The sequence below is a fragment of the Aquarana catesbeiana genome, linkage group LG02, assembly GCF_042186555.1.
Source record: "Aquarana catesbeiana isolate 2022-GZ linkage group LG02, ASM4218655v1, whole genome shotgun sequence".
In the NCBI taxonomy this organism is placed as follows: domain Eukaryota; kingdom Metazoa; phylum Chordata; class Amphibia; order Anura; family Ranidae; genus Aquarana; species Aquarana catesbeiana.
The window spans coordinates 402,264,060-402,290,247 of NC_133325.1; the positions used below are offsets into that span (position 1 = coordinate 402,264,060).

The 26,188-nt window shown below is 43.2% G+C and overlaps 1 protein-coding gene and 1 long non-coding RNA gene across 3 annotated transcripts in view; one reads left to right on the top strand and one right to left on the bottom strand.

Moving 5' to 3' along the window:
- The window catches only part of LOC141128173 (uncharacterized), an 86,533-nt gene extending 73,692 nt beyond the window's left edge, over positions 1-12,841 (bottom strand). Inside the window, exon 1 of the long non-coding RNA XR_012241652.1 lies at positions 12,706-12,841. This is a non-coding gene — a long non-coding RNA (uncharacterized lncRNA). The remainder of the gene's footprint in view (positions 1-12,705) is intronic.
- Positions 10,067-26,188, top strand: part of LOC141128171 (CYFIP-related Rac1 interactor A-like) — a 96,090-nt gene continuing 79,968 nt past the window's right edge. The window contains exon 1 of one of the 2 annotated variants that reach the window (XM_073615289.1): positions 10,067-10,224. The gene's annotated coding sequence lies outside the window, so the exon portion shown is untranslated. The remainder of the gene's footprint in view (positions 10,225-26,188) is intronic. The other variant, XM_073615288.1, reaches the window with a different exon arrangement.

The window sequence follows — 26,188 nt, forward strand, 5'->3', positions numbered from 1 at the left end:
ACTTTGTAGAACCACCTTTTGGTGCAAATACAGCTACAAGTCTTTTTGGGGATGTCTCCACTAGCTTTGCACATCTAGGGAGTGACATTTTTGCCCATTCTTCTTTGCAAAATAGCTCAAGCTCTGTCAGACTGGATGGAGAGCATCAGTGACCAGCAATTTTCAAGTCTTGCCACAGATTTTCAATTGGATTTAGGTCTGCACTTTGACTGGGCCATTCTAACACATGAATACGCTTTGATATAAATCATTCCATTGTAGCTCTGGCTGAAAGTTTAGGGTTGTTGTCCCGCTGGAAGGTGAACCTCGGCCCCAGTCTCAAGTCTTTTGCAGACTTTGGCTGCTTCTCTGATTAATGCTCTCCTTACCCGACCTCTCAGTTTAGGTGGACGGCCATGTCTTGGTAGGTTTGCAGTTGTGCCATTCTCCTTCCATTCTCGGAAAATGGATTGAACAGTGCTCCATGAGATGTTCAAAGCTTGGGATATTTTTTTATAACCTAACCCTGCTTTAAACTTCTCCACAACTTTATCTCTGACCTGTCTGGTGTGTTCCTTGGCCTTCATGGTGCTGTTTGTTCACTAAAGTTCTCTAACAAACCTCTGAGGGCTTCACAGAACAGCTGTATTTATACTGAGTTTAACTTTATACACGTGGACTCTATTTACTAATTAGGTGACTTCTGAAGGCAATGGGTTCCACTAGATTTTAGTTACGGATATCGGAGTAAAGGGGGCTGAATACAAATGCACGCCACACTTTTCAGATATTTATTTGTTAAACATTTTGAAAACCATTTATAATTTTCCTTCCACTTCAAAATTATGTGCCACTTTGTGTTGGTCTATCACATAAAATCCCAATAAAATACATTTACATTTTTGGCTGTAGCATGACAAAATGTGGAAAATTTCAAGGGGTATGAATACTTTTTCAAGGCACCGTATTCCCCCTTACACTGGTGGTTGGTGTAAATGCTCCTGTTACATTGGTGTCAGTGTAGACATCCCTCTTTATATTGGTGGGTGGTGTAAATTCCCCCTCACATTAGTGGACAGTGTAAATCCCCCCTCACATTGGTGGTAATAGTAATTTCCCCATTGGTGGTCAGTGTGGCGGACAAAGAACACAGCGATCAGGCATGCATAATGCACAGAATGCAGAGGTCATGGAGTGTGCAACATGCAGGCTGCAGGGGTCAGGAGTGCATAACCCACAGAGAGCAGGGGTCAGAAGTGCATAATACAGAGAGTGTAGGAGTCAGGAGAGCGCAATACATAGAGGTCAGAAGTATGTAACACACAGGGCAGTGTACAGAGTACAACCAAAAAGTATCCCCTCTTCCAGGTACAGTCACCCACCCCAATCCCCCCCAGTACAGATCTCCCTCCCCAAATCCACCCAGTACACATCTCTCTCACTACCTTTATACAGATCTCTCTCCCCAAACCTGCCTGGTACAAATCCCTCCTCTTTTCCTCTAGATGTAAAGAGTGCACCCTTGTCCTCAGTGTTGACCCTAAAGTTAATAACTCCACATCAAGTTCACTATATGGACCCCTCAAAATATTTTTATACATGGTGATCATATCCCCCCTTAATCTCCTCTTCTCAGGAGTGAATAAATTCAGTTCCTCTAATCTTTCCTCATAGCTGAGCTCCTCCATGCCTCTTATCAGTTTAGTTGCCCTTCTCTGCACTTTCTCCAGTTCCCCGATATCCTTTTTGAGAACTGGTGCCCAAAACTGAACTGCATATTCCAGATGAGGTCTTATTAATGATTTGTACAGGGGCAAAATTACATCTCTCTTTCTTAAAGCGGGGGTCCACCTATCTATCGTTTTTTTTTTTTTTTTGGAGTTCATTCACAAACTTTTCTTCTCATGATTATCTACTCACATGTCCTGTGTAATAAGTCCGCCTGTGTCCGATTTCGTTGTAAAGAATAAATTATAAAATTCACTGAAGGCGGTTTCCATCTTCATTGTGGGCATTTGAAGCCCACAAGCATGTATTTCCTGGATGCGGTGAATGCTGTGCTCCCAGCATTCACCGAGATGTTGTGATGACGCTGTTGCACAATGCATGCTGGGAAGCCTGAGACTAGCTCCCAGGGGACTGTGGGAGGTCTGGGAGAGGCTAGAAACATGCCTACTCCCATGGGAGGAAAACCAGGAAGTGCTAAGAAGATTAGAAAAAAAAAAGGTAATTACGGTGATTTAAATTTTTTTACACAGCATGTCAGCATCTAGGCAAGGAAGAGAATGCATAGAGATAATGTTCTCTTAATACAAGAAAGGGATATAAACGGAAGTTTGGGACTTTAAATGAGGTTCAAGACATGGTGGAGATACGTATAAAAAATCACATGTTTATTAACATGGAAAATGTGTAGGTGTACATGCATGGGTCATGGGATAGCACATAATTATATATATATATATATATATATATATATATATATACACTGCCATATTGTCATGATTTTCCAAGTTGATACGATCATGTGCTGCCTATGTCCATGTTGTATATGTATATTATGTGCTATCCCATGACCCATGCATGTACACCTACACATTTTCCATGTTAATAAACATGTGATTTTTTTATACGTATCTCCACCATGTCTTGAACCTCATTTAAAGTCCCAAACTTCCGTTTATATCACTTTGTACCAGGGATGGAGGCGCAATTTATGTGCGCCTCATTTAAAGTCCCACCTGTGTCATTAGACAGTCCCCCTCCTCTTTTCTGTCTGCATATAGGGATGGAGGTTTCTTGACTGAGCTGGCAGTGTTCCCCTGTCACTCAGGTGGAGGTCGTTTGGCTCCATTTGGCTACGCACTGCCTTTGGGGCCTTACTCTGCTTGGAACATGGCATCCATGTCCAGCAGTTATGCGGCATTGCACTTTTTATAGGGCTGTTTGGTCTCCCATGAAGCCATAGGCATCTCCCTGCTGTCCCATCCCGGAAGCTACGATGCGCTCTGTGTGCCTCCCTCTTCCTCCCGCCCTTCAAGGCGGGGGTTCGGGGGACCTGGGTGGCATCCACAGTGCATCGACGCCACGCGCCTCACGCGTGACGTCACTTCGTGCGTCATCACGTGAGGCACGACTACCACCATCCTAGCCACCACAGCTGGGAGGGTCATCCCCTGCCGGGGGCGGTATCATCCTGCCCAGGCAGAGGCCCCTCCCTACACGTGCTGAGCTGGCGTGACGTCGCTAGGAGCCAGCGTGCGGCTGTGCGGCGTGTACTTAACACGCCGCTTGCACACAGCCACAAACTTCACAGCTAGCACACATCACAAGGCAGTAGGACCCTCCACCTCTTCATGCACGCTACCAGGTAACACCCATGGCAGTTGCCATATCAGTGAAATAGTCAATACTACCTAAATACTTAAACTAGATTCTTATTTATCTATGTAGATTCCATGGCAGTTTCCATCACCTACTTCCCTTTGTACCATGTCTTGTGATATAGAGTGATTTATCCATTCTGAGGAAGCTCTGTGCACCCTATTTCAGCCACACGCGGACCCATATACCCCAGCTTCCGGGACGGACATCTCTTTGGTTGCTTTGGCCCCATACCCAATACACCCCTACTGTATACCACTCTGCTTATGTAAGTACTTTGGATGGGCTCTTTTGCCGCTCCATCTAAAATTTAGTCTCATATTAGATTTAATTATTTCTATATACATTCTTATAGATATTTGGGAGCATCCGCCCCTGATGAGTGTGTAAACACGAAACGCGTCGGACAATTCAGGATGCCGACATACACTACCAATCAACTTTATCAACTGTCCCCTTACCAATCGTGCTTCATGTACTCCTATTATGTTATATGCAGTGTACCGCATTTTTGACTTGTGTTTACGTATGTGGAACTCATGGGAATTGCTCAATTATTCTTATCACTGTCATGTGTTCTTAAGCTGACACTACCTCGCATCCTTGATGTACCATCTTATATATATGCACTGCCATATTGTCATGATTTTTCAAGTTGATACGATCATGTGCTGCCTATGTCCATGTTGTATATGTATATTATGTGCTATCCCATGACCCATGCATGTACACCTACACATTTTCCATGGTAATAAACATGTGATTTTCTATACGTATCTCCACCATGTCTTGAACCTCATTTAAAGTCCCAAACTTCCATTTATATCACTTTGTACCAGGGATGGAGGCGCAATTTATGTGCGCTTCATTTAAAGTCCCACCTGTGTCATTACACAGTCCCCCTCCTCTTTTCTAATACAAGAAAGGACTTTGTTGGCTTTGGAAACCGCCGCTTGGCATTGCATGCTATTATTGAGCTTATGATCTACCAAAACCCCCAGATCCTTCTCCACTATTGATTCCCCCAGTTGTACTCCCCCTAGTATGTATGATGCATGCATATTCTTAGCCCCCAAGTGCATAACTTTACATTTATAAACATTAAACCTCATCTGCCACATAGTCGCCCAATTGGACAGTGCATTGAGGTCGGTTTGTAAATTGGAGACATCCTGTAAGGTTTGTAATTTGGAACAGTACCTTTTTAAGTGTAACTCCAGTCTCAGAAACAGGAAGTGAGATTAAATCCATCTAATGAGGATACAGACAGCAGTAAAAACCCCAGTGGCTCAAACCCCACACCACACAGTACTGTATGTACTAGCCAAAACTAATAAATAAATACAACGCAGACAGATGTTTGCTCTAACATATTATTTATGTTTACCTATGCATGTAGATGCAGATACATGTAAATGCTTAAACATTTTCAAACTTTGTGCAGAACAGTACAACCTTAAACAATTGTGATAGAGGATGATGGGCTTGTTGAAGAGAATGGGACTGCTATTATAGAGTCAGAATCTGATTCAGCTGCTGGACTTAGTTTCTTGAATTTGACATTAAGGGATGTTTGCACAGCGTTTTTCTTTATCGCATCATAAATATCCCTGTAGCATCTTACGCCTTCGGTAACTGTTCGGTAAACTTTGGTAAACCTCTCTGTATCAGGATCTTGCTCCTCTAACTTTGCCATTCCTGCTTCAATGAGATGAAAAGCATCAGCTAACTGTTTTGTAGAAAACTTTTTTAATTTTGGAGGTCCGGGTTTTCTTCCCTGAATGCTGTTATCTGCTGCTCTAGTCCGATAATGTCTTCATTGGTAAGGTCTTTGCCATGGGAGTTGAGTAACTCGATGATATAATTTTTTGTCTGATGTCCAACTACCAATAGCAACCACAGCTTGCCTGGTTGTGGTGATTTCTTCATCTGTAAACCCCAGAATTTCTTGTGTGAATTGGGGGCACAATTTGTTCCAAACTCCTCTCATATTTGTTTCTTTCACTTCAGCCCAAGCATCAGCAATATTTTTTATGGCATCATAAATGTGATAATTCTTCCAGAACTCCAGATCATCTGATCCTTTTGGGTAGCCCTGACAGCTTGTGAGAATGTGTCCTCCGTAAATAACAGGCCTTAAAGGAGGCTATGACTCCTTGATCCATTGGCTGAAGTAGTGATGTGGTGTTGGGGGTAGAAATACCACCTTTACATAGGGGTGCATGTCAGCGAAAGTGTTTGGATGTCCAGGGGTATTGTCAAGGAGAAGAAGAATTTTGAAGTGAATGTTTTCCCTCAAACAATAATGTTTAACAGCAGGGACAAAATAGTTCCAAAACCAATCTTCAAAGACTGTAACTGTAACCCAATTAAATTTGCCCTCCAAATAACAGGAAGAGATGCCTTAGTGACATTACGTAGTGCCCTGGAATTTAAGAAGTGATGCACTAGCAAAGGCTTGAGCTTTAAATCCCAAGATGCATTACCCCCAAGTAATATAGTCAGCCTGTTCTTTGATGCTTATGTCCTGGTGCACATTTTTCCTCTTTTGAAAAGTTGGTCCTCTATGGCATTTTTTTCCAAAACAAGCCAGTTTCATGTACATTAAAAATTTGTTCTGATATAATCTCTGTTGTCAATAATGTCTTTCAATATCTTGGGAAAATCATTTGCAGGACTTACATCAGCCATCGCTGCTTCACCTTGAACTTTAATGTTATGCAAATTAGCTCTTTATTTAAAGCGATTGAACCAACCCCCACTTGCAACAAATTCTTCATTGCAATCGTCTTCACTTGTTGGATTGGCAGCTTTTAAATCTTTGAAAAGGCTTCGAGCCTTTTCTTGGACTAAAGAAAGACTGATAGGCATATTATGCTGATTTTGGTCTTCTATCAAAATTGTCAGCAGCCTTTCCATCTCAACAATTAAACCACTGTGTTGCTCGGTAGTAATCGTAGAATGCATGGCCTTTCACATGCTCCATTATTCTACCTTTATCTTTTAAAATTGTTGCGATTGTTGACTGATTGTAGCCTAATGTTCTTCCAATAGATGATGGAGTTTCACCTTTTTCTGATCTCTTTATTATTTCTACTCTATTTTCCACGGTGATGGTTTTTCTCTTCTTTGCTGTTTCACCAGCACTTGCATCAGATTTGTTTTTCAGTATGTTAAAGACAAAAAATGTGGAATGAAGTGCACTCTAGATGCAGCAAGGTCTCCGGCCTTGTCCAGTCTAATGAAGACCTCCAAGCCCAAAGATAGCTGACATCCTTCCATATGTAGTGAGTTGTGAGGCATAGTGGGCGCAAAGATGGTGAAAGTCATTGGGCGCCAGACACTTATTGGATGTAAAAGAGGTTTTATTTTTTTTGACAGTCTTTTTTGTATTTTTGGGGGAAAGAGGTGTAGCGCTACCCCTGGAAGGGTCGCTGTAATATACGGGTCCCACACCAGTGATGGCTCGCCCTCACCTGGATCCAAGTAGGATCACAGCTCTCCTGCGCTGCTATCCAATCCTGTCCTTCCTTGTTTTTGTTGTTAGGGGTGGGCTTCCTTCTTGGCTACAGCAGTAACCAATCTGCCTTCAATTCTGCAGCTGTACCCAATAGAGTCTCTCCTGGGCTGCTATCAGTTTAGCCAGAAAATGCAATGCAATGTTTCAGAGAGCAATACTTTGCATATATTACAGAGTTAATACTAAGCCAGTGCTACAGAGGGTTAGGGCCAGGACACCCTTCAGTAGTTATAGATTCAATTGGCAGACTCCGAGACTTCAATAGGAGGACAGCCATGCAGGGAAAGGCCCCAGCAGGGCACCACATCTGCACATGCAGGAACACTGTCTCCCATGGTAACAGTCCTTTAACAGTTCCTAACTCAAATGTAACAGTTCCTTCAGCTTCAGTACAACTGCCTCTTGTAGTTCTTCAACACTGAGCTCACGGTCTCTCACTAGACCCTCTGATTCACTGACTCTAAATCCCTTGAGCTCCTCCAAGGTTGCGGTGGTATCCCCTCAAGCGTCACCCCTGCTTCTCTGCTGGGTCCCTAGCTTGGCACTCCAGATACTTCTCAAGCTTCACCCCTGCTTACCGGCGAGGTCCCTGACTTGACCCACAAGGCTGCTCTGCAAGCGTCTCCTCTGCGGGTGGGGTCCCTGACTTGATCACCGCCTGAAGTTTCCAGATTCTCCACCGTGCCTGTTCGGTGAGAATATGGTTCCAGTACTTTCTTCAGTTGCTCACTGTGGTCTCTGGTAAAGGTGGTTGGTCCCTTTGTGGCAACAGCTTCCCATCTACCTCTGTCCATTGACAGGTTCTCCGGCCAACAGAACCGTCACTTTTGGTTGGACTGCAAGCCGCTATCCCAATCTTATGCTACCCTCTTACTTCTGGATAGGCCCTCACACAGCCTGGCAGCCAGATGCCGCCGGGATGGGCCCATTCTCCGGCCTAGCAGCCCGGGGCATACCACACATGTCCACCCAGACAGCCGTCCAGATGGCACAAAACACAGATCACCTTACCTCACCCGAATATATAGGTTCTCCCAACAGGCCAAGAGATTAAAGAAAACCCGGCCCATTGGCTGAGATACACCATATACTCATAACGCAACCTTGGGTTGTCCTTCTCATATCTAGAACCACCAAGTACCCAGCCACCTAGTGGTAGAAGAGAAAAGTGCACCAAGGCCAAACTTAGGGAGAAATCAATAGATATCTATCAATCGACCAAGATAACTAACTACTCTTGGCAAATAAATTTGCAAGGAGCTCCTTGACTAAACCCCAGGGTGCTACATAGAAAAGAACAAAAAGAAGAAAAAAAGTGTAGCAGCTAGCCAGTTTATTACCAATTTATTCTAATTAAACAGGTACTGTATAAAAACACTCACTGTGACGGCAAGATATAAGGCTCATCAGTTGGATATGCCTGCTTATTGTGTGTCCTCAGCGCGCAGCATCAGTGGTTCTCAGAGCCACCCAGCAGCGTGGGATCCAGTACAAAAAAGCAGGGCTAAAAGAGACCCAGAAGGATAGTTACATTCAGGACGAAGCAACTTCTGTACAGTATAAACAATAAAAGATTATATAAAAACATACACAATTCAATGGGAGCTCCACATAGGCAGATGACATGAGCTCATGCTGGGACACAGGGATATAATGTACAGTAACACAGTCCAGCTAACCTATAAGTTACAGGTACAAGTACAGGGCATATAGTAGTGGCCAAGAGAACGGTATTGTAATCTCACCAGCTCCACAGGTTCCAGGCTCTTCTGGCTGTGCAATATGGGGTGTTCCGGGCGCTTCTGGGCATGCAGTGCTGTATGTGGGGCGTGCAGTACATGTAGTACTGCAGTGTGAGATATGTCCCCTTTTGCAAGATGGATACTCGGCAGTTTCCGGGACCAGCATGAAGCGCAAGTGGGTGGCAGTGACGTCACACCGCCACCATTCATAAGTAGGAGTCATTCGCAACTTGGATGTTCGTAACTCGGGGACTGCCTGTACACAGAAAAGGAGCAACTGTTTATAATATTTATTGGAATAATCATCTGAACCAGGTGATGTATTGTTTGCTGAGGAAATAATAACCGTATTAAGATCATCCTCTATAAATGATGAAGATAATATGAAGAGCAGGCTTTTTATTAGCTTGGGTAAGCTGAATCTATTTGCAAAAAAAAAAAAAATACCTTGTTCTTCAGGTTTCTGAAACATTTTAGATTGTTGGAGTCAGTTTTATATTTGGCAATACTAAAATTAGTATACAAAATACATTGACATTACAACAGTTTGGATCATAATGTGAATAATTCTTAGCTACTGTATTTATGCAGTAGCTGATATTTATTCATTTAAATTTATTAACAAAATGTTTTAAATAGAAACTAAATGCAACAGCCTGCACAAAAAAAAGGCCCATGTAGACAAATGCAAACAAAACCCTGATTGTCTATTAAGGATTCCTGTACATTATAGCTAATTGCACTGTTATTAAACTGATTTCATATGTAGATTAAGTGCCATATGAATATTTAAAACTATTAAGCACTGTCTACTAAAAATAACAATAAACATTGGAGCTAAAGATAAAAATAAAGTATGTTGCATTCTTTAAAATGAATCTTATATAAGGGTATTGACCCAGACATATTTTCTTTAGCTTCGTCTTACACCTACTATTCATTGGGTTTGTGGGATTCAGTTACTAGGCGTATGGAGCTTATATTAAAAGCCTATTGGCTGTCTCCATAGTAACCTCTCTCGGTGCTGAGGAGAGCTCATACTCATATGTGATTGACGTTTCCTTCAGCAAATCCTTTTGCTGTATCCTGGCTACAGACCAGTGGTCTCTTCATTCATGATTCTGATGGTGGATTCCGCATTCAAGTGACTGCATTACCTTATAACTGTTAATCCGGGATTAACATTTAGTCATGTCTTTGCCTGATCTTCTTCAGGCAAGGAAGAAGACTGTTGCCTTTAGTGACATTGGAATAATGTCTCCACTTGGCTTGATATACATTCTGCATAGATTTTTTCTTTTTATCTTGCATTCATATTCAACATTGAGAGAGTTAATAGTCTGCAGTGCACAACTGGGGATGAGCTTCCTACTGTTGATGCTCCACATGGGGGTAATTTGCGGAGGCTCAGCATATAGGAGGTTAATCTGCCCATGTAGACGTCACGGTTGGTCTGGGGGGAGGGTGTCTGCTTTTGTGATGTATTTTGCACAGTTAGCAGCTGCAGGACTCCTTGGTACAGAGACATACACATACACACATAGCCTCACTGTGCTGCTGACTCTCCTATCCTCACATGCTCCTGCTGCCGGCTGTGGGGTGAGTGTGCTGTTTGAGTGTGTGGTTAGGAGGCAGCAGGGGACATTGGCCATACTTTGCTATACATTTGTGTCTGCACTCATATATATGAACGTTAGGCATGCATTGTTAGAAATATTCATATTATTATGTGTGCATGGGTTTATTTAACATTTTATATCACATAAGATGTTTGCAGCATGTCTATCATGAGCACAGTAAACACACTCAATGTATGGTTTACATGTTATCATTGTAGTGTTCAGTACATGACGGAAAGAAGCAAATGGTGCCTTTGATTTCATCATGTGACTTTTGTAAATATGTTTAATTTACATTATATTCAAGAGTAGGCTGGATTTAATATAAAGGTATATTTACTACTACCTTGATATATTTAGGAAGGTATAAATTTAGTGCAGTGTAATAGTCACTTGAGGACGTGTGTGTGTGTGTGTATGTATGTATATATATATATATATATATATATATATATATATATATATATATATAGTCATATATTGTATTGTATTGCCGATTTGTATTGATTCACATTGTCAGAGGTGTAGAAAGTTGAGTGTGTAGGACAATTAGCAAGTGTTCAGTTTGGGTGGCACCTAGCAAACCAATCTGCTATGAACTGCCTATTACCAAATTCTCACCATTATAACCCTTGGCTTCTTTTTCTTTTCATCCCTTCTTCTTCCTTTTCCCTCCATTTTTCTCCCCTTCACTTCTCCTGCCGCACTGTGCCTCTCCTCCTCCTTACAATCTTTGCTCCCTCTAGTGATGCTGGATAATGGATTTGCACAGTGTTAGACACAGCTGATTCAGTGGGAGAGGCAGTGAAGTGGGAAGGTTGGGAGTTGTCTGCGGCTCAGCAACAGCAGTGGTACCGTGCCTGCACATAGTGGAGTGACCCTCTAATGGTCGGCATAGGGGATGTTGAGCATAAGCTCCAATGCATCTTTTAAAGCTGGAGCGTAGGAAATTTCAAGCATTGTTTTTAATGTTTAAGATAGGTAAACTGAAGAAAGCCACAAAAATAAAGCATACTGTTAGGTTTATTCAATACTAACATGTGGTAGACATTTCGTGCAATGCAGTTGCCTTGAATAGATTAAGAGTGTCACTTGAATGTATTTTTAATTTATATTTATTTTTGAAGTAAGTAAAAGCTATAGTCTTCAGTCTGATGTTGATAGTGCATACGTTACAACTAAGGCACCAAACCATTCCAGATGAATGTGTTTTATTTATTAGCATAGCACAAAAAATAAAAATTGCCTGTAACAAACAGTAGATATAAGCTTTCATCAGTTTTGTGTAATTCCGTCAAGGAATGTTGATTATATGATATAGGTTATTGCATATCACACTCGTTACATCCTCATATAAATCTATAAATGCTTTAGTGGGAAATACTGGACACATACATAGATGTTTGATCAGTCACTTTGTTTTATGGCATGCCAAATGAATTCCACCTTGTAGCACAGAATAAAGAGATGCCTACACATTAAAGGACATTGGTACAAAATGCTAATGGGTCTAGCAAAAAACATGAAATCATATTTTAATGCATGGCATACAAATGAATGCAGTATGGATCATGGGGAGGTTTGCTTGATTAAGAAATGCATCTGGTTGAAACATTTGGGCAATTCTCAGTTTACCAGGGAATGATCAGAGACAAATAGTTGCAATGTCTTATTGCTTACAGGAGACCCTCCAAACATGTGCTGCCCAGCGCATAGGCATGCAGAGTGGAAAAACAAATCTTATCATTTGAAAATGAACAATCAAATTCTGTTGTTGTGTGACCAGTACCCGTGTCTACATCAGCCAGCCATGTCCAACAAGAGATTTAGAATTCTTTTCATTTATTAGAGAGCACATTCCAAAATGGTGGTACACTATTCGATTTTGTCAGCATGACATGCAGGTGATGGAATATTTATTAATAATTCAAAGCCGTAACTGTTTCCAAATACTGCATGCTGTGGCTGTCATAGAAGTTATAATGAATCAGGGATTTTCTTTCATGTTCTTTGAGCATATTGCCCCCCTAGCATGCACCCTAGTCAGACACGTATAGTTGACATTGCATTTAGGTTAAAGTGTTTGTTAACCAAAAAAAAAAATCATCCTGTCCCCTTAAAGCATGTTATACAGCACAGTGCTTGTGCTGGGTCATTTGGCCCCCTGTATCACCTGTAATACCTGGCTGATCCTGCCTGGCTATACCCTCTCCCCTGTAAACTGACCATGATAATCAGGGCTGCTGAGCCCTGACACTGGTCAGAGTACGTGCCTCCGTCAGCCGCAGCCCTCCTGTCCTATGCGCTCCTCTGTCATCCTCCCCTCTCTGCCTGTCAGTTCCCCGATCTTCCCCTCCTGCACTAAAAATAACAGCTTTTTCCTTCTATAGTTACCTCTGATATATAGAAGTAAGCTCCCAAGTGCATGTCATTTCTAAAAATATGCGGTATAATTGCTTACTTCAGAGCGCCATTCGGTGCTCACGTGACTGTCCACCGGTCTCCTCCTCTCCTCATCTCGGCTGATGTCAGCAGGGGGTTCCCAGCAACTCCCCCTGCAGCTATCACATCGGGAGAGGAGACCAGCAGGCAGTGCTGAACTGCGCTCTGAAGTAAGCTATTATACCGCATATTTTTAGAAAAAAAATATTGGCTTCACAAACACTTTAACTGCGCATCTTATTTTTACAGGTGACAACCACCATAAGCATAACTTACTGTATGTGTCTATAAAGCACAGTGGTTCCCAGTCTTTTTCAAGTTATAAAACACCACAATAAAGCTTCAAATGTTGACAAACAGCAATATGCTATTGAACAGAAATTCTAGAAAACCAGTGTAATATATGAACCGATATCTGTTAAATGCTTTGTGGACTCTTTTATTGTACAACAGAATAACCCAGCGAAATATTGATTTATTACTAATTTTTTGAGGAGCATGGGGGCTCTGAAAACCTTAACCAGAGAAGAAGCTTTTCTTCTTTTTTTTTTTTGTTTAGACCACAAAAAAACTTAAAGTGGTTGTAAAGGTAGAAGGTTTCTTTACCCTAATGCATTCCCTGCATTAAGGTAAAAAGCCTTCTGTGTGCAGGGAGCTTGAGGTATTGTGTTTGGAGGCACTGAAATAACCCTCTGCGAGTACTGTTTCTCTAAATCTCTGTGTAATCGAAAAATGTGGATCTACAGCTTATTTTAACAATACTTTATAACTTCTCCCATTTCCGGAAGTTTTGTAATAGGCTACTGATACTGTGGGACTTGCTGCCCTGCACATAAGGTTTTTATATTGGATAGAGCCTGTATGTTAGGCCTGACTTTATTTTCCTACATGTATTTTGGTATCACAATAAGGCTATTGGTCACTTCAGAGAGTGCATCCTCTTGTTGACATTTATTCTGGTACTGTATGTGTTTTTATATGATGTTTAAAACTCTGCAATAAAAATTGTTGAAAGAGAAAAGAAAAGTAGGGGAATTTTTTGGGGGGCAGATTTATACTTACCTTGGGGAATGCAGCATCGGCCCAATGCTGCATCTGTCCCCTGGCGCCTCTGCACTGAGAACCGAGCGATGTAACACCGCCAATCGCTCGTTCTCACAGCTCCACCTGGCAGATCCAGATTCCCATTGTCGGGATGATGCGGTACCTGGACTGACATCTGTGACGTCAGCAGAGAGAGGACTTCAGCCTGCTCTCTGGTGAAAACTGGTCACAGGAGTGCAAAACGAATTGCACTCCTGTGATCCATAGGAGAAGTACAGCCAAACGAGCTTTGGCAGTACTTCTTCTTTAAATAACATTGGTCATTAACCTCCCCTCAGCCTCCTCCCCTCCCCCAATCCAGCCAGTTCATTTATTAATCTAAGATTCAATCAAAAATATCTGCTATTCTGCTTACTTGCAGAGCAACACTGTACACTGCAGTACACTCCAGCTAGAGCCAGGCTCCTCCAGGAGGCAGCGCTGGCAGGAGCTCTTCTGAGTCCACCCATCCCGCCTCCAGTCATGAGTGACGTCACGCCGCGGGGACTATGAGGCACTTCTGTAGGGGGAGTGAAGCGCAGCACTGACCAGGGGCATATCATGAAATGAGTGGGCCCGTGTGCAAGATAAAAAGTGGGCTCCAGGCAATGATAAAATATTTTTTGTGTGTGGCTTAAATTGCGTGAAATATTGGGTGTGGCTTAAAGGGGTGTGGTTTAATAGAGTCTGAGATGACTTAGTGCAGAATGTGGTAATGTTAAATAGGGAATGTACAGTGCAGAGTGTACGGAGGTGGGTAGTATGTGCAGGAGAGGGATGAGGAGTGTATGGAGGTGGGTAGTATGTGCAGGAGAGGGATGAGGAGTGTATGGAGGTGGGTAGTATGTGCAGGAGAGGGGTGTGGAGTGTATGATGGTAGATAGTATGTGTAGGAGAGGAGTGCGGAGTGTATGGGTAGTATGTGCAGAAAAGGCGTATAAAGTGTATGGTGGTGGGTAGTATGTGCAGATGAGGAGTATAAAGTGTATGGAGGTGGGTAGTATGTGCAGGAGAGGAGTGCTGAGTGTATGGAGGTGGGTAGTATGTGCAGAAGAGGAGTGTGGAGTGTACAGTGGTGGGTAGTATGTGCATAAGAGGAGTATGGAGTGTATGGTGGTGGGTAGTATGTACAGGAGAGGAGTGCTAAGTGTATGGACGTGGATAATATGTGCAGGAGAGGAGTATGGAGTGTATAGAGGTGGGTATTATGTGCAGGAGAGGAGTGCAGTGTATGGAGCTGGGTAGTATGTGCAGGAGAAGAGTGCAGAGTGTATAGAGGTGGGTAAAATGTGTGCATGTGAGGAGTGCGGAGTGTACGGCGGTGGGTAGTATGTGCAGGATGGTGTCAGTAGAACAGTAGACAGTGTCAGTAGTTCTTTATTTTATTTTTTTAATTTTGTTTTACAATTACATTTTTTAGGGGTTTTTTTTTGTTCAAAATGCTTTTTGGGGGCCACTGAATGGTGTCAGTAGGGCAATGGATGTTGTCAGTAGAACAATGGACAGTGTCTGAATTTTTATTATTTTTTACAATTTTATTTTTTAATATTTTTTTACAATTTACTTTTCTATGATTTTTTTTTCACAATGATTGGGGGGGGGGGGGGGGGGTAGTGGATGGTGACAGTAGGGCAGTGGATGGCGTCAGCAGTTTTTTGTTTTTATTCTTTTATTATCTATTATCTTTTACAATTTAGTTTTTTATTAAATTTTTAATTCTTTTTTTTTAATATAATATTTTTTTTACAGTGCTTCTGGGGAAGGGGGTGGGAGTGGGGGTTATGGGGCAGTGGACGGTGTCAGTTGGGCAGTGGACAGTGTCAGTAGAGCAGTGGATGGTGTCATTTTTATGTAGTTTTTTTTTTCACAATGCTTTTTGGGGGGGGGGGAGGGTTGGGACTATGGACAGTGTCCAAAGGGCGGGGGGTGGTGTCAGTAGTTTTTCATCTTATATTATTTTTTTAATCCAATTTTATTTTTTATCACTTTTTTACGATTTCATTTTGTAATATTATTTTCAAATTTTTTTTTATCAGCCCTGTTGGTGGGCTTTGGTGAGATATCAGGGGTCTAAACAGACCTCGGACATCTCCCCTTTGAGACAGGGAAAGGGACTGAGGACACAGATTCCCCAGTCCCTTTCTCAGCAGCTTCAGCATTGAAAATGAATGGACAGGAGACAGAGGCTCTCGTTCGTTCATAAACTGAAGCGGTTATTACAGAACACAGGAGCGATTGCTCACTGTGTCCAATTCAGAAAAGGAAGGAGCCGGTAAATTAAATTTACCGGACCCTTCCTCGCTCTCCATCCTGACACATATCCCACAGCAGCCGGCGGTAGAGGAAGGAAGATGGCCGCAGGGGGATATGTGTCAGGATGGAGAGCTAGGGGGGGTGGAGGAGGAGCACACAGAGGGGAGGGGAAGGAGGACAGGGGTCCGAAGAACACGGGGCTGGAGGAGGAGGACGCGGTGGACATTGGGGGGATGATCAGTGTGGTGGGGGAAACAATACTTGATGGAGTCTAATAACACTAGTGTATAGAATAGTGTTTGCAATTGCAGACTCTGGGAAACATTTTGAGAATCTGTACTCAAACAGAATATAACACTCATGATGAGAATTTGCTATAGGGCGGATGAAGACAGTGAGGGGAAGACATGCCATATAAATGATCTGTGCTAAAAGTTTCCCACTGTTCAGGAAAATTTATACCAGTTTTCAATTGTTACTGTTTCCATCTAAATTTGTACCATAAAATATTCTCACTTTATTGTGCTGACATATTTGCAATAAAGTTGAATATTTAGACCTGGGTTGAAGGGCTTTGGGATGTGTCGACAATCTTGTTTTTGACATCTGTTTGAGAAGCTTTTGAGATCATCGAGAATACATTGACAGGTGTATTTGACATGTAGTTGATCATCTTTCAACTTAAATCTGGCTTGCTTCAAGCAGATTTTGCATTCCCATATGCCCCGTACACACGGTCGGACTTTGTTCGGACATTCCGACAACAAAATCCTAGGATTTTTTCCGACGGATGTTGGCTCAAACTTGTCTTGCATACACACGGTCACACAAAGTTGTTGGAAAATCCGATCGTTCTAAACGCGGTGACGTAAAACACGTACGTCGGGACTATAAACGGGGCAGTGGCCAATAGCTTTCATCTCTTTATTTATTCTGAGCATGCGTGGCACTTTGTCCGTCGGATTTGTGTACACACGATCGGAATTTCCGACAACGGATTTTGTTGTCGGAAAAGTTTATATCCTGCTCTCAAACTTTGTGTGTCGGAAAATCCGATGGAAAATGTGTGATGGAGCCTACACACGGTCGGAATTTCCGACAACAAGGTCCTATCACACATTTTCCGTCGGAAAATCCGACCGTGTGTACGGGGCATTAGGCTTGTATGAGGAGAGAAAAAGTTTTGGAGTAAACAAAAGCCTGTCGAAACAGGCCCTTAGAAAGATATTTTCGTAAATGTGTTTACTTTTTGGAACCTACATGAAACTTTGAACTATATTAACTAGGAAATATATGAACTATATAAAAGTCTTCCCTAAACATAACTGGCATGGCGTATGTAAAAATATGAAAACTCTGTTTCAAAAGTGTAGGATTACCTTTAAAGATTTATATTTGCGGGCTGCATGCGCAGAGCCACTCGAGGCAGTCATGACTGACTAGAGCGCCGCATCTACCGGGATCAAGACAGCCGTGAAACGCCGATTCCCGACGCCCGCGATCCAAGCGGCAATCTCCACACACTCCCTACACCCACCGCACAATACCGACATGGTTTTTAACGGGACCAAGCTGAAAACCAAGCCTAAGTCAATCAAAGAAGCACTGGCGCAAGCTATTCTAAGATGGCGCCGCCGTACACCACCAGGTCAGTCAAACAACACACGCTGTACTCACAGAACAGGACAAGGCTCCCAGCAGCTACAGCGAGCGGTGAGTCAGACAATGTATATGCATGACTCCCATAACCTTACAGCATGACAGGACACAGCCAGACTTACTGACCCGGATAGAAAAATGCTCACCAGAGCTCTCAAGAATACCTCAGACACCGTTACTGAGAAGCTAACCCGTGAAATCAGAGAGGTGGGCAGGCACACCACAGTCCTAGAGCATAGAATGGGTGACCTGTACATCCTCACACACAACCATGCAGAAGACATGGAGGCCCTCTGTGAAGAGAACATAACCCTCCGGGCTCGCCTGGAGGACTTTGAAAACAGAGCAAGGAGATCTAATGTTCGCATTAGGGGGATCCCTGAGACCATAGTAGATCTCCAATCCACCATCACTGCACTCTTTCAAGAGCTGGCTCCATTCATCCAGATCGAATGTCCTGAGATGGACAGAATCCCTAGACCCCTAGCCCTGTGATCGGAAGAGGTCCCTCCTCGGGAGATTGTGGTACAGCTCCACTACTTCTGCACCAAAGAACAGCTAATGGTGGCAGCATGCAATAATGATGCCCTAACCCTCCAAGGACACCACTACCAAATTTTTCAAGACCTCTCCCAACTCACCCTCTCCAAACGTAAAGAGATTAAGCCAATCCTGCTCATCCTGCAACAGCATCGCATCACTTACAGATGGAACTTCCATCGGTCTGCTTTTCATATAAAGGTTCGTCTCATCTTTGCAAACGATGGAAGACCTCAAAGCCACAATGCTAGACCTTCAGCTTACCCCCACCGAGGCCACCTCTGAGGGATCCAGATGCCATGCGGCCTCCACCTCTCCAAAGAAGGATCAAGACTCCTAGGTTCGCCAAGACCAAACTGGTGTCTATAAAAGAGGCCACTTTACCTCCCCGGGGCCTGCCCCAGGAGACTCCATGGACTGACTAGCCCAGGGACACAAAACTCGTTCTGGGTCTGTATTTTCACCCCAATTGACTCTCCTAATCTTCACTAGGGTGAAACCCCTTGCCCAGTAAGTTTGCTCTGCCATTCTCCACCTGACCAGTTGAACATATCTTACTTCTACAACGCCTATCCATGGTAAGTTTGTGCACCCCTGATGCTCCAATCCCCACCCCCCCAGTTGAGGACTTACTTGAACGGCCCAAGCTTGGGGTGAGCCCTAACGTCTATGCTCTCACTGGAGCTTCGGGGATCCACGACTCTCTACTGCAATAGAGGTCTCTGCCCCCCTTGGCCTGTGAAAAGGCTGGAGGGTAGCGGAACCTCCACAAATGTTAAAACTTTATGTTCCATGTTGGACTCATACTATGATGCATTTACTATTGCCTTAAGTTGCACACTGCTAGCCTCTACCTTCTGTATTGGTTCCTGACGCTGATTTACCATTTACTTTAATACCCCTATTCCCACTGGGATCCCCACTATAATTTACCTTCCTTCACCACACCACACATCATGCTACAGCAGATGGGTCTCCATCTAACCCACACTGAAAGTCAGCAAGTACTTGATAATTGAGCAGTACATACAAAATGTCTGGAACCACTAAATTCCTGCTTCAAGTTGGGAATCCTTTCTTTTTATTGTTCTTAGTTTATAGTTATCGGCTGTGGCAGTCCCACTATTGCCCCATTAGTCTCAGGTAGCCCCAACCATTTATTTTTGGGGTACATCTAGGACCCACATTTAAGTCCATTAAAGTCCACTGGTAGGACGGAATTTCACCCTCCACCAATTGGACTGCACCTCCCCTACAGCACCACTTCAAGCTAAACTCACACCTTCTCTTCCCACTTTAGCTACCCTCCTACCTTTCCTCCCCCCTACTCCTGGTCTCCCCCCCCAACACTCCCTAAAGAGGTAACTCACACCCATAATAGTTATTCCCGTAACCTTCTATCTCTTATCCAAGTCTCACCATGACGACCTTGAACGTTCTAACTTTAAACGTACAGGGTCTCAACTCCCCAACAAAACGCACCAAAGCCTTTCGTTCATTCTCCTCGCTCTCAGCCCATGTGGTTTGCCTTCAGACACATTTTTCTACCCACTCCACACCTAAATTCTTCGGTAAACAATACCCGCAAGTGTACACAGCCTTGGCATCTACTAAGCAACGGGGGGTACAGGTGGCATTCCACCGTACAACTCCATTCACACTCCTGGCGGATACCAGAGACCCGGAAGGATGCTATCTTATTCTCAGAAGCCTACTACTAGACAGCAAAATCACGATAGTCTCGTACTATGCTCCCAATAAGAAATCCCTGTCATTCCTCTCCCACTTATTGTCAGTCGTAGACTCACATACACAAGGTACTCTACTAATATGTGTAGACTCCCACCAGGTCATCTATCCCTCCTAGATAAATCCCTGGCCCCAACCACTGCTCAACACATTACCTATCAACAGCTCTTAAACCAGCACTCCCTTCTTGACTCCTGGCAAGAGCAGAACCCAGCCAAACAACAATACACTTACTATTCTCATCCTCACAAACAATTCTCTCGTATTGACCACATCCTGGTCAGCGTTGGCACTTCCTCTTTGATCCTGACCTTGGATATTGTACCCTGCACCTGGTCAGACCACAATGCAGTCATTACCCCTTTCTCGTCCCTAGACCAAACAGCCATTTTTGGCACATCAATGACAGCTTACTAACTAACCCAACCCACCGTTTGAACATAGCTACAGCAATTAAAGACTATCTGACTAACAACGTATCTTGGGATGTCTCTCCTCTGACGTTATGGGAAGCACATAAATTAGTCATCAGAGGTGTGTGTATTAGTCAAGCTTCCCACCAATGCAAAAAAAGACGTCTCCGTAATAAACTTCTAGAAGAAACTTTCTACACAACCTCAGAGGCATTCCAAACCTCACCATCTCCATCAACCAAATGTGACTTCGAAAGAGCCAGCTTATAACTAGACCTTTACCTCTCTGAATCAGCGGAAAAAATGCTTCGCCGGTCATGCCATAAACTATATGAAAGCTAATAAACCAGACACTTTCCTTGCACTAGCGCTTCGCAAAGCCGACTTCACTCCTAAACCGGTGCGACTGATATTGACCAAAAGATACATACTCCAGTAATCCTCTAAAGATTACAAAAGAATTCCGCAAGCCACTTTCCGTCCTATACAAAAATCTGCATACCTCTAACCAATCCCACATAAATGACCTTCTTTCTACTATCCGCCTACCTACCCTTTCTTCCTCCCATAAAGAAACACTAGAGAAACCCATCACAGCCGAGGAAATCAAACAAGCCATAAAATCACTGAAACCACACAAATGTCCGGGGCCCTGATGGCTTTTCGACAACTTATTATAAAAAGTTTGCAGACCTTCTCATCTCTCCACTAGTGTTGGCTCTTAACTCCCTACTCCAAGGCCTTTATTTTCGCACAGAGTCCCTCACAGCATCGATCTCGATGATACCCAAGCCTAACACACTCGCCGTATACCATCTTGCTTCATCTCCCTAGACATTCGAAAGGCGTTTGACACCCTGTCCTGGTCATATCTCACTTCTGTTCTCCAATTATGGGGATTTGGCTCCCACATTATACAATGCGAAAGCCTTTGTAAGCTATTCGGCTTCTGCTCAGAGCTCTTCCCCATAGAACTCGACAGGTTGTCCTCTCTCCTCGCTCCTCTTCGCCCTAGCCATTGAATCACTGGGGATTCTGATTCGATTCAACCCTAATATTCAGGGCCTAGAACTAGAGGAACATCAACACTGACATCAGGGACGACGTCTCATAATTTTAACCTCACCCTTGATCTCCTCTCCTAACCTACTGGAGACCCTATCCTGATCTGGTAAGGCGACCAGACTAAACACTAACCCCCAAAAATGGACCGCTTTAAATATCTCCTTACCACCCAGCCAACTGGCCCAAATACATTTACGGCTAACCCAGCTGACCTTTATGCCGCTAACTACCCTCCCATGCTATCCCACCCTACTAATCTCATGTCCAAGTGGGCGTCCTTACCTCTGGCATGGATGGGCAGAATCACGGTAGTTAAAATGTCGATACTTCCCAAAATTCTTTACCTTTTCAGGGTATTACCCATACAAGTCCCATCCTTTTACTTACACATTTTCCAACGCAGAACTTTGAATTACATCTGGAATAAAATCAAGCCTCATCTACCTAAACCAACTCTCTATACTCCCCGAATAAGAGTTGGACATAGTGTGCCTAACTTTATGAAATACTACTACGCAGTACAACTCGCAAAACTCCCCAAATACCATGCCACTAAGGAGATACCGCTATGGGTAGCAATCGAATCGGTGGATAGCGACCCTCTCTCCACAGATAATCTTCCATGGTTAGCACCACCTCAACGTCGATCCATCACTAACCTTATTACTAGACACCAAGTCTAACCATCTGGGATAGACTTAAAACCCATTTGGCCTGCAATTATCTCATAATCCCTCCTTTCCTTCCTCCACAACCCATCTTTCTATCCGGCCTGGACTGAGCTATCCTCCTTTTCCGCTTGGTCCATTGCAGGACTAATCAGAGCCCACCACATCTTTACTTTACAAACCATCATACCTTCTCCAACACATAACTTGCCCCCAACAGAACTCTTTAGATATCTCCAACTCAAGCACTTCTTCTTCAAAATAAACCCCCTACCCAAACTACCCCAAACGTCACAACCTTTGAGAGAGCTTGCAAAACTGACCCCCATAGACGAGGACTTATCTCAGACCTATACGCTCAACTACTAGCATACCCAACCACCGCCCCACTGACCTATGTTGAGAAATGGGAGAGGGACCTTGTCCTCTCTCTTGACATGGCAGACTGGTCACAAATCTGACAGGCCACTAAATCTGCCTCCCCGAACACTGTTGCTCTCGAGACTAACTACAAAACACTCACTAGATGGTACCGAGGCTTCGACACACCAGGAACCCATGTACATATATGGTGGGAATGCCCCATAGTTTGTACCTCCTGGAAAGAAGTATTCAAGGTCCTATCAACCTTGTTTGATTCACCCCTGTTACCTGAACCAACAGTCACACTCCTGAATAGCAAACCACAGGCTTTAACATTCCACCAGTTTAAACTCCTACTCTTTGTCACAACTGCAGCTAAACAAACCATAGCAAAAGCATGGAAGTCCTCCTCATTATGTATTTTGGCCATGAAACATAGAATCACTTGAGCCATGATCCACGCCAAAACAGAGGCAGTCATATTGGATAAAGTAACCAATTACGAAAAACTTTGGACCCTGGATCACCTACTTCCTATCCCCAGACCTAGATGGCTTCTTTATACTTCCCTAGAAGTATTGAAACACTGCCCTACTGATATAAAAATGGATATAGGGACATGGGTATCGAGATCCTCTCTAGGAAACCTTCCTCCACCCCCATTCATTCCCACCTGTGACCCCTTTACCCCCCCCTTTTTTCTTTCTCCCCCCTGCTTTTCAGGCTAATTTGCTAATGCTGCACCTCCGACATGTCCCGTATCAGAAAGACTATGAGACCCATTACCCTGGGATCTAAACAACGCAAGGTGCAAGATTTCTTTCTACTCCCCACATTTTTTACTTTATTCGTTTAACAAAACCAGTGGCATGGATGATGGGATATATCCACCCACGGACCTTCTCCCCTTCTCCCCACATAACCCTAGGGACAAGGCTACACTACACCCCGCCATTCTATATTGAGGAGCCTTTCTGAACAAAATACTGAGCATGCCCTCAGGACCAATTCACTCATTGTTTACAAGTTGACCCCCTTCTATGGTTCTTTACTGATTTTTTAAGTTAGCGACATGTCTTCTGTTAGATATAAGTACCCTAAGTAATATCGTTCTTCTTCCTTAAAGGTCATGTATAATCCTAGAGTAAAAATCAATAATTGGTGTTGCGCTCTAGGTAGAAACTAAAAAACTGTGATATATAGAAAGTGTTGTAAAACCAAAGTAGATAAATGGTGAATGCACCTGGGATCAAGTCCTAAATTCGAATCAAACAATAATGTAAACAACCTAGATACATTCTAATATATAAAGTGCACGTGATAAAGCGACAAAAGTGACATATAATCTTCAAACTGGATAGATGAAGTGCACGCAATTAAAATTGTCCAAATAAAAAATTCTTCAAGTGAATATAAAAGTGCTCCAAGAAAATAGTGTCCATATAGACAAGTAAACTGAAGCTGTGAAGTGCTGCTCCAGTTAGCACTCTGTGCGGAGAATGTAAACAGTGACTCAGTGATTGATTTCTTCAGTGCAATTGCACCTTTGTGTGAATTAGCCACTTACCTTACTGCTGTAAGGTAACAGCGTGAAAGAAAAATAGCATTCAACGAAATACAGGCTCCTGTAGTAGAAAGCTGGTGGTTTCTCATCTGTGCAGCTCAGCAATGCATGTAAAACAGAGGGGAAGGTTTCCAGGTCCAATGCCGGTGTATAAAAGGAAAGAAAGGGGGGCCCAGATCGTGAAGTTTGTTGAAACTTGAATTTATTAAATTTAAAACAGCCCGTTTGTTACTTACATTAAAACATATAAAAACAAACACAGCACCACGAGCAGTGAGCTCGCAACCTGACGTCACTTCCGGTGCCTATCTGTTCCAATGCGTAGCGTCATGGTCACGTGACTTCATCAGGGAAAATTGATAGGTACTAGAAGTATCCTTAAATAGATATACTGTTGTGTTTAATGAGCGGCCATTTTCTTATAACCCTCCATTGGTGTATTATATAGCGGCCATTTTCCCATAGATTCTGGAGATGGTCTACAGCCGCGCCCATTTTCTAGTGGATCTCCTGGATTAACACGTCGCAGTTGTTCTCCACATTATTACATTTTCCTGTTGAGTCGGGGCAATGGTCCACAGCCGCAGCCATTTTCTAGTAGATCTGCTGCGTTAGCATGATCACAGCTGTCCTCTACCCAATATGGGTCGAACCGCAGTAGGATTAGATAAATTCTAATATGTAGTCACAGGGTGTGGAAGGGTCATTGGTGGCATAACTACACCACCAACATTGTGACTGAGATATAACCCAAAAAAACAAATAGCCACTTCAATAAAACCCCACATGAATCAATGGTATGGCAGCCATTTTGTTGTGGATATAGGTGACCACCCACAACCAATGGTATGGCAGCAATTTTGTTGTGGATATAAAGCAGGTGACCACCTACAACCCCAAACTTACTTCTATTGTCTTAAGGCTTGCCAGAAAAAAAACATATTTTTATCATATTGTAAAATAAAATAAAATATGGGATGGCCAGTGGGTAATTATGATGCTAATACTTATGATAGGACACACTCCGGGCACAAAATAGAGATCATAGATTGTGTCACATCAGACATAAAATAGGTATGGGGACACCAGAAGTGATGTCAGCTGTATCATAGGGATAATGATTGACATAATTAGGTGACAAAGAAGCAAAAATTAAATACAATGGTACATTAAAATGGGACATCCAGGGACAACTACTAGTTGGAAAGGTTTGGGAAATTGAGCAATGAGAGAGAGGGGAGGATATCATATTGAAAGAAACTAGATAATAATCTCTAGGTGACAGAAGTAATACAAGCAAATGTTTAAAAGTCATTATAAAAGCAATTAAGATCAACTTCGATGTCCAGTCCCCGAGGTGTAAAAGTGTCTAATATAAAAATCCATTTGGATTCTAACTGGCTCAGGGTCTTGACTTTATGACTGCGCCGCCAATGTCTTTTATACGGTTCTATCCCCCAGAACTTGAAATGAGTAGGATCTTTATTTTAGAAACACTATGCTTGTCGAATCCTTTAACCACTTCAATACCAGGCACTTAGACACCTTCCCGCCCAGCCCAATTTTCACCTTTCAGCGCTGTTGCAATTTGAATGACAATTGCGCGGTCATGCTACACTGTACCCAAACAAATTTTTTATCATTTTGTTCCCACAAATAGAGCTTTCTTTTGGTGGTATTTGATCACCTCTGCGGTTTTTATTTTTTGCGCAACAAATAAAAAAAGACCGAAAATTTCGAAAAAAACAAGTTTTTCTTTGTTTCTGTTAAATTTTTTTGTAAATAAGTACGCTTTCTCCTTCAATAATGGGCACTGATACGGCGGCACAGATGGGCACTGATACGGCGGCACTGATGGGCACCGATGAGGTGGCACCAATGAGGTGGCACTGATGAGGTGGCACTAACGGGCACTGATGATGGGCACTGATAGGCGGCACTGATGGGCACTGATAGGTGGCACTGATGGGCACTGATAGGTGGCACTGGTATGCGGCACTGATGGGCACTTCTTCAGGTGGCACCGATGGGCACTCATAGGCGGCACTGATGGGCACTCGTAGGTGGCATTGATTGGTATATATGGGTGGTACTGATGGGTACGTATGTGTGGCACTGATGTGTGGCACTGATGGGCACTGATAG